Below are 13,324 nucleotides of genomic sequence, written 5' to 3'. Positions count from 1 at the left end.
ACATTAACAGAACAAGGAAACAACTGAAGCAAAAGCATTCAAATAATTCAATATAGCAAATGCTGGACATGTGACCACATTTAAACACCTTAAGAGCAACATAATGGAGCACAATTATATTGAGGCAGACACATTCACACGCCTCCTGCAGGCTGCCAGTGGGACGTGATTGCAGTGTGATGCAAAAGCCTCAGAGACTTAATCTGTGCAGGTGAGTCTGAAGATATTTTACATGCATGACAGGAAGGACAGCACTATATTTGCTTTGCATATGTGCGTGTGTGTGGCTTTAAATGAGGAAGAGTGGTGTGCACTTTATGAGCACAATGGTTTGCAGGAGCTTCAGTTACATGATGTTTCTCAAGCAAAATGGAGATGCTGCTGCTGCAGTAGTTGCAGAGTTGACTCATGTGCAATAAGCAAAGAACAAGCTTGTTCTAATTTGACTTTCCCAGCCAGATATGGCAACACTGTCCCAACAACTGGATGGGGAATGCAAACTTTTAGCTAAGCTAGCCCAGAATCCTGTCCTCCACAATGGCTCACTGACTGCAAAGCCAAAGCCCAATGAAGGCTGTCTCCATGGAAATGCATCCTCCAACAAAGTCTCCCCTCCACCATTTCCTCAATCCTATTTATAGAATGGTGGCGCACTAGCTAGCTGGCAAACGATGAGTAACAGTAAGAGTGAGAATGGAAATGTCTAGTATCTCCACCACTCCGTGCTGCCCGTCTTTTTGCTCACAGCTTTATTTCAAATCACAGGCTCTGAACGAGCGTTCACACACACACAGCTGACTGACAATCCCCAGCGCCACAAGAGAAAGCAGATTCTATGTGTGTGCTGATGCAAGGCCCGCAGCGTATGTGCACACATCCATGCCATACAGCATTGTGAAGACAACAGGCAGCTGGGTCATTGCTAACCTTCTCTGGCAGAAGGTCATGGGACCCTGCAGTCTGCTGCTTCTTGACCTCCGTGTGTGGAATGAGGATGAGGAAATCACAGGTGTTTCCGAGGTCAACAGCATCTTCCTCAATCTCCGTCACGAAAAAGACGGGTATGCACAAGCACACGCACAAAGAATAATCAAATAAAGGCAGACATTTCTCATTTCTCTCACAGGCTGGACTGGCATACCTATAGCACACTTGAACTATAACATGTGCCAATTAAGTGAGCAACAGAAAGACTTGGTGCCCTGAAAGAAACAGTCACAGTTGAAAAACGCTGTTAGAGCTCAGGGGAAAAGTCCTCCCCAACCATTCTGATCATGCAAATTAGTATTAGCCTACTTGAATGTCATACTTATTAATACCACACTGCAGCTGCACCATGAAGATGAGGTCCTGCAAACAGCTTGGCATTAACTCAGTGACGGAGAACAACAATTATGGCTGTTGGCTTTCATTAACAAAGACACTCAGTCTCAATGACTGCTGACAAGACCACAGGTCGCCATCATTTTAACGCTGCTGCTGCTGCTGCTGTTGTTATTATTGGATATCCCTTGTTAAACTGATGCACTGATACCACTGCTAGTCAAGAGTTAAGCACTCTTTTAATCCAAAAACAAATGAATTTCAGAATCTCGGACTGTCACGTCATCAACAAGGGATTATTGCAGCAGAGCTATTTACATAAGCAATTTACTTACTGCCCTGCTTCGCAGAGGTGCCTTTGAGACAAGATTGTATCTCTCACACTTTGTCCCCGCTAAGTCCTCACTGACTTTCTCGCACAGGAAGACAGCGCACCACAATACAAGGCAAGTCACAGAGTAGCCCATGATGGATTGCCTCCTTATTATATTGGGCCAAATGACAATATAAATTCAACTGTAAAAGATTTTTCTAAATGCTTTATAATGGGTACGAGCGATCCCTTTGGTACAGCATCTCTGGCTGTTTTGTGGTCAGCGTTGAAAACAATGGGTAGGAATGCTTTATGCCAATATTTGATTTGCAGCACAACAGTACAAATTACCTTCATTTTTCAGGTGGCTTTTCCAATTGATTTGATAATTCACAGCCTCTATATAATCACTACACAAAATGACCCATACCATCATCCAGTGCCTATAGTAGAGTTGACATTTTGTCATTCAACCAATGAGCCATTCGTCAAAGGAAAAAACCCAAACAGATATACTGCAGTACAGTCCACAATAATACCACATAACATGCCTTCTATATAGTCAAAACTGTGATATGATCATTTGTCCATATTTCCCAGGCCTCGCAACATTTGCTTCTAATAGGATTATCTGGTCAAAACCTCCAATCCTCACAGAAATATATGGAATATCATTAAAATGAGTGGTTGGTGTGAATAAGGCTCCAAAGTGCTGAGGCAGCAAAAGGCAGCCTTAACCCCCAGCACCACGATAATGCACATTTGACCCCTCCCCACCTCTTCTCATGGCCACACAAGCTTAACTCGGCTCTCTGAAACAGGCATGCTCATACCATATATGTCTCAAACCATTGATCCACTTGCGCTGATATAGGAGTTAATTAAAAGAGACAAGGCTCAAAGCCCAGATGCCTGATTCATTTAGAACCAGCAGTTAAGTCGTCAGAGGCCCCTATCAACAGGAAACCTATTAGAATCTCCAGCTTGCGGAGCATCAAAAAACTAATTCATGCACACTTAAAAAGAAAACCGTGAGCTATGTTATGGATACGTTAGTTATGTTTAAGCCTGACCTGACATGTGCCAGACATGTTTGTCTTGTCTCTCTGGACTAGATAATCATTACCAAAAAAAAAACAATGAGACTTAAGGGCTTATGGTCCATTGTTGGACAGAGGTGTGCACCTTTGTTTGTTTTCTCCACAGTGAATCCCCTGTGTGTGCTTTTGTCTACCGTGGCCCTGCTACAATCTGGGTAATTACAGAGCAAACACACTGGGCGTGAGGCCGAAAAGACAGTCGTGCCTTCTGGGCCTCATTGACTCCCTGGATGTGCTCAGAGTCTGATCAATCTCCGTTCTTGACTTCTGGTTGTGTAATGAGGTTGTCACAAGCATCATTCAGAGAGCACAGGCGGCTCATTTTAGGCAGAGAGCGGGCTGGTGCTGGAAAAGTGAAGAGGGACAACCAGAGATGGTGAAGTTTTGGGAGCTCATGTAAACAGGCCTTGAAGCTCCTGGAGACACAACAAGAGACGAGAACAGCTGAGGCGGTTTTACTCTGTGCATTACGTTGTCTGCGGGTGGCAGATATCTCTTTTCCTGTCATGAACTTTCAGACCACACGCCATCTCTGAGCAGCTGCCAGGCAACCACTTGTTCCTGTGGCCTCACTTACTTCATGTTTAAAGGGCTCATGAAAAGCAGGCAGCTTCCTCAAACCTGGTAATATGTTTTTTTGTGACAAGAGCACTGAATTTTCACGACTGAAGCTATGCAAATCCTTGAAATCATTGATGTCAGATCAAGGCACCAGTGTCCCTGTCTTTGCCCCATATTGTGTTTCAGCTGTTTTCAGCCATTTTAATGCCTACATGTTGCATCTGGTGGTCAGCCACAATTCATAGATCCTCAGTTATATACATAAGTGTTGCTTTAATGGTTATACCTGTCAGTAACGGCTTGAAGTTAATAGTTGTGGTTTACCAGGGAACATCACTGATTATTCACAGATATTTTCTTTAGACTTTCTCTGGAAAAAAGAAAACAGTCTTTGTTTTAATGAACACGGTAGGCTGGGAGCAGGATCAACTGACAGTGACATAAAGTGACTGTACACACAGTTTGCTCACTCAAAACAGTGAATTTACTGCTTAGCTGCTCTTTAAAAGGTAGCCTGTGGCTTTGTCCTGTAACTGTAACTTGCAGTCTTCTTCTTCCCTGCCCAATACTTCACTGTTTTGGCACATTACTGCGACCAGTGGATGAACGGTGAAATAGTATGAAACCACAGTAAAGAATGTTCATCATGCACACACAACTTCAAACAACAGCAATTATGCTACTGCATAAACAAATGTACATTTTTAGTAATTCAACTACGCACTGATCAGGGAAACTTGTGATGACAAGTTCAATATCCTCAAAATACCCTTTAAGGAACCACGTCAAATCTGCATGCCACTTTGACTTGCTCTTGGCACAAAGCGTGGAGTGGTAATATATGCATGCAAGTTTAAACAAGCTCCATTTTGACGGCTGTAACTAATGTGTACCAACCACCCAGGGTAAAAAGGGCCAAAGTGAGCTGATGCTAAATGGGAACAACAAACAGCAGCCGGCTTGGCACCACGCCTCACTAAGCCACCATGGAGAGAGAATTCCTCTTGAGTCGACACACACTCCTCCCAAAAGCCACAATGACCTCAACACAAAGATGATGTCACAGTTCTCTATACATCCTGTTTGACCATGACCGGTGAAGCCTCGTGTCTCTGGTAACCCAACACCAGCACCTTTCACCACGCAGATAAACTCTGAAATGCATGCAGATTTCCCTCCAGCAGAGCAGCCACATCTGTCTACACTTCTGAGATCAACTGGCTTTATCAGAGGAGACAGTGGCCCGTGCTCTGAAATCACCAGGACACAAAAGGCGTAACGAACTTGAAAATGCCAAGTCCTCCTGCATTAACCCAGTACATCGATCGAGCAGGAATAGGATTACTTATGAACTTGTGTGTCTGCATGTGTGCGATTAGAGAGCCATTAGCATTTTTAAATTTGCAGGGGTCCTCTTTTGAAAGTGAGCTGCTTTGCAATTTGTGCGTTTTATTTGTTTTTCACGGTTCGTCTCCAACAGGTTTGTCTCTATTTTGGTTAAACCATAACCTAATGGAGCAGACTTGTGCTCTTAAATGCTCAGTAATGTATTACTAATTCTTCCAACAGAGTGTCTAAGCGACTTGTATGCATGCATAAATAATTTACGGAGCAATTATTCTCAAATCAGTTGTCGGGGATCTTGCATGCTCCCATCATACATGATAGCTCTCATTTAAATGTACGCCCGTGCTCATTATGTTTTGGTGCTATTCTGAAATTAGTATCAGCAGTTCTACCCAGTAAAAAGAGAATAATTTGATCGGGGAGTTTTCCCTGTGTGTCGACTTATTTTGCCAGAAAGGGGGTGATGGTTTTCTGAGTTAAAAACTCCAATTTCGAAGCAAACTGTGTTCCGTGGTTAGACAGATGCAATAATCCTTTTGGTTGTGCTGGCAGTGAGATGGGAAAGCTGTAATGAGAAGCAGTCCTTCTCACCCATTTTCGCTTCAGTGAAAGAGGTGAGCCTGAGGCCGAGGGAATCCTCACATCACACAACCCCAACATTCCTCTGAACATCTTCCCAGCCATTAATCCAGCAGTAAAACAAGACTCATTCATACATAATGCTACCAATTCCAATTATGAGCCGCCTCACTGTTGACAGCTAAGCCGGTTTCTTCTCTCCTGCTTGCCTGTCTTATAGTGATGCTTCTCCTTGCTGCCCTGCCCTGATATGATTGTCTTCTGCTTTTCACTGCACAATTGTAATTTATGGATCCGCCAGATTCAATATACCATACTGTTTTCAATTCAATAAAGCAGCGCAATGTAGATAAGTGGGAGCATGGCAAGAATACTGCTGCGTAGAATGCAGCTGATAGGAGCTGTATACACAATAATCTGCTTTCACTGTCATTAGGATACAAAGTCTGTCTAATCTTGACTCAGTGTGCGAGCTTCATCTGCAGCTTGGGAAAGTTTAAATGAAAGGGCCAAACATTCAAGTCAGAGGGTTTTACCTCTGAGTAAAGGTATGGACAGACCTGAATTAGCAAGATGATTTTTTTTTTTTTGCATGCTTTGGTAAAAAGGCAGGTAAGACAGAAAATAGGGCTGGTAAGCAATAACTAGTTGCATGTATAAGTTGGCAGTGCTAGCATTCACAAGTAGAAAATGATGTGTGGACTGTGCAGGAGGACTGTAGAGGAGGGGCCAAAGCATTTGCACCTGCTAAGAAGACAGGTCCTTTGGAGTATGTAGGACACTGTTAAAGACATTGTATGGCACATGTGATGGCACCTGCAGTTTTCCATTCAGTGGTCTGCTCGGGCTGAGGAAGCCCTGAAAGGGACAGAAAAAGACTCACTGGTCAGGAGAGCTGGTTCTGTCCTGGACCGCCCTCTGGACACCATCAAGGAGGTGGGTGAGAGGAGGATGTAAGCCAAGCTGACATCAATCATGCACAACCTATCCCACCCCCTGCATGAGACGGTGGGGGGCTTAAGCAGCTCCTCAGTTACAGCCTGCTGCAGCCAGTGTGTAAGAAAGAAAGCTACTGCAGGTCCTTCGTCCCAACAGTTGACATCATGTCATGTAGCACTGTGTTGATGCTGTCTTTTCCCAAATTCTACATCATAAACCCACCGTTTTTTGCATTACTGTTATCAATGCTAATATATGCTCACATTATCCATTACATCTGGTGCAATTTCTAATTTGCCGTATGTTTTTCTAAACTGTGTAATAACACTGTATTCACTGTCCATTTTGGCAAAAGTATTTCTATAAACTGTTTGTTCTATATCCTGAATACTTTTAATCTTGACCCTTTGGTGCCACTGTTTTTGCTTTTTTAATACTTTCTGGCTGCAATGACTTAATTTCCCCAGTGTGGGATCAATAAAGTCTTATCTTATCTTATCTTATCTTTATTCATCAAAGCTTAACTGACACTAGCCACTGTCAAAGTCCCTGCACTCAGCAACCGTCCTACTCTGCCGCTTGCATTAATTCACCGTGAACTTTTATGATCAATCAATACACCCTGACAAAAAAGGCACCACCCGATTAATTATCAGGATATTGGAGAGTCTTGATATTTTGGGGGCCAAAGGTCAATCAAATTGAACTCTACACAGCAAACTAGGGGGAATCAATTTACAACAGCAGAAAGGGACACATCCAGCCAAAGAAAGGTCAACAAACACACAAGTGCACTCAGGTGAGGTATTAGCAAACTAAAAATCAGAAGCATGTGCGGTTACGGCTGTCCTATTTTTAAGATTGTCTGGCCTGCAGATACAACTGACCCTGTCATATTATTCCCTCATTGTTCTTTTGTTGTGTCTGCGTAATTTCCAACTGGCCAAGGTTTTATGTAAATGAAGTACAAAAACGTAATAAATGAATAAAACATGCTTTTCAAGTCCAAAGGAGACCACAACACAAATATTACAGTATCTGAACTGCAGAATCAATACTCAGACGATGATCACAAGCAGCATCATATATGAGGCTGTTCAGACTTTGCCAGTAGATTTGCAGTACTTTCACAACTGCCATCAAACTGAAGTGCAGTATGTTACAAAAACAAAGCCATTGTCATGCTGGTTTAGGTGTGGAGGAGACAAACCTCAATTTGGAAATGCTTTCACATAACTGTCACACATTCTTTGACAGATTTGGGCATGCCTGACCTTCATACAAGCTAAATATGCGCAGTCTGATTCATACTGCTCACTTGGACCCATCATTGCCACAGATTAGTGTTGCTGCCACATAATGAACCCAATCCCAAATCTAATAGCATGAAAGGCCAGGCTGAACATGACCTTCATAGGTTGTAGCAACAGCCTCACCTGCCCTCCTGGCAGAGGACGCCACCAACCCGCATCCTCGAGATGGGGGGTAACCAAGCGTTGCTTCCATCCATCATCACATTACACACGTTGGCCTAGTTTAATGTCCTTTTCAGACTTGACTGGAGACACGCTGGGCCACACAGAAACATGGGAAGCAGCTAATTAGTCTATGCCAACAGCAGAGGTTCACCAGCCATTTACCACTTCAAGGGTGAAATCTCCTCTAGAGTACTAATGAGGACTTGGTTCATCATAATAATTTCATCCATTACAAAACAGAATCTCTATATTGAACACTGTTCATCAGAAGCATGTAGCCCCTCGGCCTAGTAAGGATTTAAAGCATGAAAATAATACTGTACAAACAAGGGGGGTTGGGGACATTTCAGTTAAGTGTCTAATACTTCCAGGACGGTGCTTTTGACCACAGGGCAAACAGCTGGTGAGCATGAGAAAGTTACTGAACTGAGCAGGTGCTGTAATGTGATTGACTCAGAGAGCACGGGGAAATGAGGAGAGGAAAGCACAGGGGAAACACGACACGCACCAGCATATGTGTGGAGATCTAGCAGAACCTTAGAGGGAGAAGCAAGGAGAAAGTTTTTCTCCCCATTGCTATGAATTAGCTGAAAATACCTTTTTTTCCATATAGTGACTAACTACACAGCTGTTCATGGAGCGCGTGTCTAAATACCTGCAGTAGACTCTGTTTTTAAATGCTGTCCCAAGAGGGGTACTTCCAGCTACAGCAGCACATCAAGAAGTACCATGAAATTTTATAACATGATTATCACTGTACAATACCCAACACATGCAATATACTGAACCACTTTAGTCAATAAGATTGCAAAAGACAGTTGAGAAATGTTAGTTGTTCCTCCAGTCCGATATGAAATACTGCTTCTTTCACCAATAACTGTGTCAACACTCCGATGTGATGAATCCCATCTCAGGCTTTAGCTCAACCACCTCCCAGACTTGTCAGCCTAATTGTAATGGAAACAGTGAGAAGTATGATGGAGACTCTGTAGAAAACTGTCAAAAAAAAGGTGGAGCTGAACAAATGCACCACTCTCAGTTTCAGAGCAGAACGCCTGCCAGGTCAGCCATACAGCTCCCGGACCGTGGCAGATGTTGGAAATTACTCTGGCTACTGCTCGCCGGGTTGATCGCCACTTGAGCTGACAGAAGCTCTGTCAGAAAAAGAACCACTAAAGCAATCAGCCTTTCATCACTGCACCAAGATGACAACACACACCGAAAATGCAAGTCTCACAGGTACAAATGAGACAAACGGCTCTGTTCACCCAGATGTTTAAGGTAGTAACGGCCTGAGTACACTCCCAAAGGGACGCATACAGTACATGGACAGCTGCACATGCAGTGGTTCTTTTATACTCCTTTGTTGAGTCCTCTTGGAGGACATATTCCCCACGTGTGGAGACGTATTCCAAAGGTTGTTATAGCGTAGTAGACACAATTTTAAACCCCCTTGAAATTCTTGGTGAACATCAATTGAGGCATGCTGGCCAATTAAATATCAGCAGGATCTTGGTTGTTTCTTGACACAACTTTAAAAATAGTGTTGGAAAGGCAGAAATAATATGATTGTGTGCTTAGTGTACCAGCCAGGTTGTTCCAAGACAGATAGCAACAAGAAAAGAGTTTTGCCTCAACAAATAGTAAATGTGAGGTAGATGGAATTTAAAAGCCTTTTTTCTGTCATTGCTGCACATTTAGCAAGCACCTGTTTTTTCCTCACAATCTTACTTTTCCACTGCTGGTTGCTCATTTGATTATCAAATGACGACTATGTTCTAGGAGTCCACCTTTCGCCTTACCTTTTACCTTTATCCCCTGGCCATGCACAAACAAATGAGAGCAAACAGCAGTGTTAAAAGGGACACAGCGCTTTACTAACAAAACAAAGGATTTAACGCTGTGGCAACGTGGCCTCGTCTCCGGAAAAAACGTTCCCTGTGCAAACAATGCAAACACATCGGTCACAGCTTGTGACAAATTCAAGATTTTACTGGCCACTGGAGTCCTCCGCAAGGGCAAATACATCAAGGGGCAGGCATTCTGTATCTAGACATTGGTCTAACTAAGATAGGTTACCACTGACGCAGAGTGCCTGGCCTGCTTGCTTGTACAAGATTGGCTGCCTCTCCTCTATTTCCTGTTCATTGCTCTACAGCTCACTATCTAAAACTAATTCAAACACTGGAGAAGGAAGCAGTCAGCAGTGGAGTGAGCGACTCTGTTGTTTGGCTTTTAGTGGGGATAGATATAAAACTGGCACTTTAACGTTTTCTGATTTCTGAATGATCATTGGTCCGAGAGCAGAGTTAGCAGACCAATGTGCAAATTGTTTCATTCAGTCTTCTTAATAGTGATATTCCGTTTATATATTCCATTTCACTTTCTTTTTTCTTTTTTTACAGGGGGTCTTTTGGAGTTTCTCCTTGTCCTTAAGGCTTGATACAACTTCACTGAATTAGTTCTTCATGTCTTTTACTATAAAGCAACTGCCACTGCCTAAGCCAGTTTATGCTAATGTGGAAATTGGGAAGCACATAACGATCAACAGCAGGGTGCGGGGCATGATATATGAACTGAATGAAATATCCAGCAACAAATCAATCTTTTTTTTGCTTTTTTGAAACTATACCTTTGGCTGCCTGAAATTCTATATCTCATATTATCTCGCATGAGTGTATGAATCCCCCCAGGGAATCTCAGATCAATTTTCTCACCCACTAAAGAAAACCCTCTAAATTGCACTTCATGCCCATTAAAAATGCCTCAGTGTACAGATAGTAATCCAATATCAAAGGAACAGTACAGCCATGCTGACCAGAGCTTATTAAGAGCTCCAGCAGAAGTACCAGATATGATCAGATCTGAGAACAGACATGCAGGTTGTCCTTTCCCAATATCAGGAAACACTTGATGTAGCTTCTGCACAGAAATACCATCAATTATTTTCCACACATGAGAAGAATGCAATCATTCATGAATCTTTCCCACGACTGACAGCTAATGTGACAGGTCATTCTTCATTTCATGTCAGAATGTCAGGTCCTCCATGCAACAAGCCTGCCTCCACTCTCAGTCATACATGTAAATGTGAGCTCATGAATGGAGTAAGACACCAGGTTGTCCATAAAGTGCAGGATCACATTAATGAAACCGGCAGCGTGGACAGGTTTATCAATCATTCAGCCATCTTATCATCTTTAAAGCACACCACAGCTACAAAAGCTGACAGTCACTCTCTTATCGCACTAATCCGGATAACTTCAGCACTGAGCCCGAGAAGGCAGCAGGGATAAATTAGTTTACTCCTCCACTGATTGGATTAAAAGCTGGGAGTGGGCCTCGACCCCCTGGCCCCCGAACACTAGGGCCACCAAGTGTTCAGCTTTAATGAACATGTTGACTTAAATGGACATAAATAACCAAAGAAAGCATTATTTCATTTCTCACTGTGAAACCCTATATTTTAGACACAATATTTCCAATAACATGGAAATATTCACTTGATGTGCTCATTCCACAGAAAACCTGTGATTTATAACCCTTTTACAAGGAGTGGTTATTTGCAATGAAACAACTCCCCTGCCACCGCATTTTATATGACAGCTGACTCAATAGTAATCCAGCACAGGTTAAATGTGAACCTTGGAGCTCACTGTCTGCTTTGCACGCCTGGGGAGTTCACCCATCATGTCTGCACCACGTTACACAAGAAGCAGTCAGAGCTGTGACTCTGCGGGCTGCATGAAACTGAGCTCCGGAGAGCGTTACTTGTGTCTTCTGGGGAACACGTCCCGATAAGAGACACTGCATGTTTAATGGCAGTTCATAAAAATGTGTCCCACTGCAGCTTTATAGACACAAGTCAAGAAAGCGAGAGTTCCCACACTGCAGTGAAGGGCTCACAAATGAACACAGAAGCTTGGCTGTCACACTGTGACAGGGCCGCGTTAGGAGCGGCAGCAGCAACGCTTCGATGGACGAAGACACAATATGACGGGCAAACAAAACTACAACCTGAGTGGACTGACATAAAATGAAAACTTATTTGGGCCAGCTCTGCCGAACACAGAGAGCTGCAACTCACTCTGGAGAATCACTTAAGGTTTTAAATAGGCCTACCTATTTTAGAAGAGGGGAGAATATTACCTCTCCACAGGGGTAATGTGCTCTATTGTAATAGTTCACAGTGGGCGACAGCACCAAGGGCCAGTGTAAAGATGTGGACCAAGTGAGTGTATTCTGACAGCTACTTAACCTCCAGGGCAGCCTGTCTCACAGGAAGGAGAGCCTTGTTTAACTTCCTCTAAAGTCCTGTGGGAAGTGTGTTTGTATAAGGTAAAAGTAAAAAGGGGAAAACATGACGAAGACAGGAAGGTTACTGCAAAATAAATAGAGATTAAGTAACAGAAGAGAAGGAGAGAAAGGGAGTGGATCACGTGTCAAAGGGAAGTCTCACAAAATATCACAGCATTCCTAGCTACAGCGAAGGGGGGCTGGTCTCTCCCGGCCTGCAATGACTTCCTCATTCTTACGGATTCAAGTCCATCCTGTGCCTCACCTCCCTCCTCAGGCAGCTGCTGTAAAGGCTTGCAGTGTCACCCGAGGGAGTGGGTCACAGAGGCGGAACAAGCTGTGCAACTACTGCATTGTAGTGATAGTTTTGGAAACACGTTTTTCTTCCTCTTATTGTGAGCATTTTTGTGACTGCATCAATACTGTGTAAAAGACCCGCATCAGCTTGCAGGAAAACCCAGGATCTCCCAGCTGAATGGGGAAACACCCGCAGGGAGGGGAGAAAGAGCAGGCTGGCTGGAGAGTCTGACATCATCCAAGTGTGGACTTCCATGTTTCTGTTAAGTCCCCTATGTATGTGTGTGTGTGTGTGTGTGTGTGTGTGTGTGTGTGTGTGTGTGTGTGTGTGTGTGTGTGTGTGTGTGATATCTCGTTCTTTCTCATGTGGTCACACAAGCACAACTGTAGTTTCCCTCTCAAGCTCTGGGCAGACATTCATTATTCTGAGTTTCTGCTACTGCACCACCACACAGACGCTGCAGCTCACACACCGTGCAGAGGCAGAGTGAGATGAGGGGAACCATCGGTCATACGCTGTCAACCAAACCATCAGGAAGCTGCAGCCCGAGAGCTGCTCACACCACACATCCTCACTGCAACAGCGCAAAAATAAGACACCCATCCCCGGCCGTCGGCAGTGAAACCAATCCCAACATCTGCTGCAGAAATAAAGCAACACCTTCAACCGGATCGCGTTCAGATCCAACACAACGATCACAACCAGCGCTGCCTGGGAAAAAAATATGCACGCAAAGTTGAAGGACGCGGGAGAAAACATGCGATATGAGGCTTTACGTGAAAGCAGGGCAGAGTGTCTGAGGGCTAGTTACAGTAAACGGCGGGGCAGCGCCAGCGGGGTGTTGATGGGCTTCAGCCAGCGCTCAAAAAAAAAAAAAAAAAAAAAAAACTGCATTGCCTCTGTCAAAGCTCCACGTCCCGCTGTGGATTAAAACAACAACACGATCCCGGGTTGGGGTACACATCATGACTCATCCCGTGCCTCACCTCTTCCGTGAAGCGCAATCTGAAGAAAAGACATGAACGGAAAATCTTGAGGCTAGTTAGCTTTACTTCCTTAGCCAGCCCAGCCCGCCGCCGCCGCCGCTGCT

At 43.9% G+C, this 13,324-nt stretch overlaps 2 protein-coding genes across 2 annotated transcripts in view; both read right to left on the bottom strand.

The window, feature by feature from the left end:
- mcu (mitochondrial calcium uniporter) overlaps positions 1 to 13,324 on the bottom strand; it is a 57,035-nt gene that overhangs the window by 43,474 nt on the left and 237 nt on the right. The window lies entirely within an intron of this gene.
- Positions 3,782 to 13,324, bottom strand: part of slc29a3 (solute carrier family 29 member 3) — a 79,870-nt gene continuing 70,327 nt past the window's right edge. The window contains exon 8 of the mRNA XM_070976941.1: positions 3,782 to 3,797. The gene's annotated coding sequence lies outside the window, so the exon portion shown is untranslated. The remainder of the gene's footprint in view (positions 3,798 to 13,324) is intronic.

This window comes from Chaetodon trifascialis, chromosome 13, assembly GCF_039877785.1.
Source record: "Chaetodon trifascialis isolate fChaTrf1 chromosome 13, fChaTrf1.hap1, whole genome shotgun sequence".
NCBI classification, from domain to species: domain Eukaryota; kingdom Metazoa; phylum Chordata; class Actinopteri; order Chaetodontiformes; family Chaetodontidae; genus Chaetodon; species Chaetodon trifascialis.
This window is presented reverse-complemented; position numbering and strand designations above follow the sequence as displayed.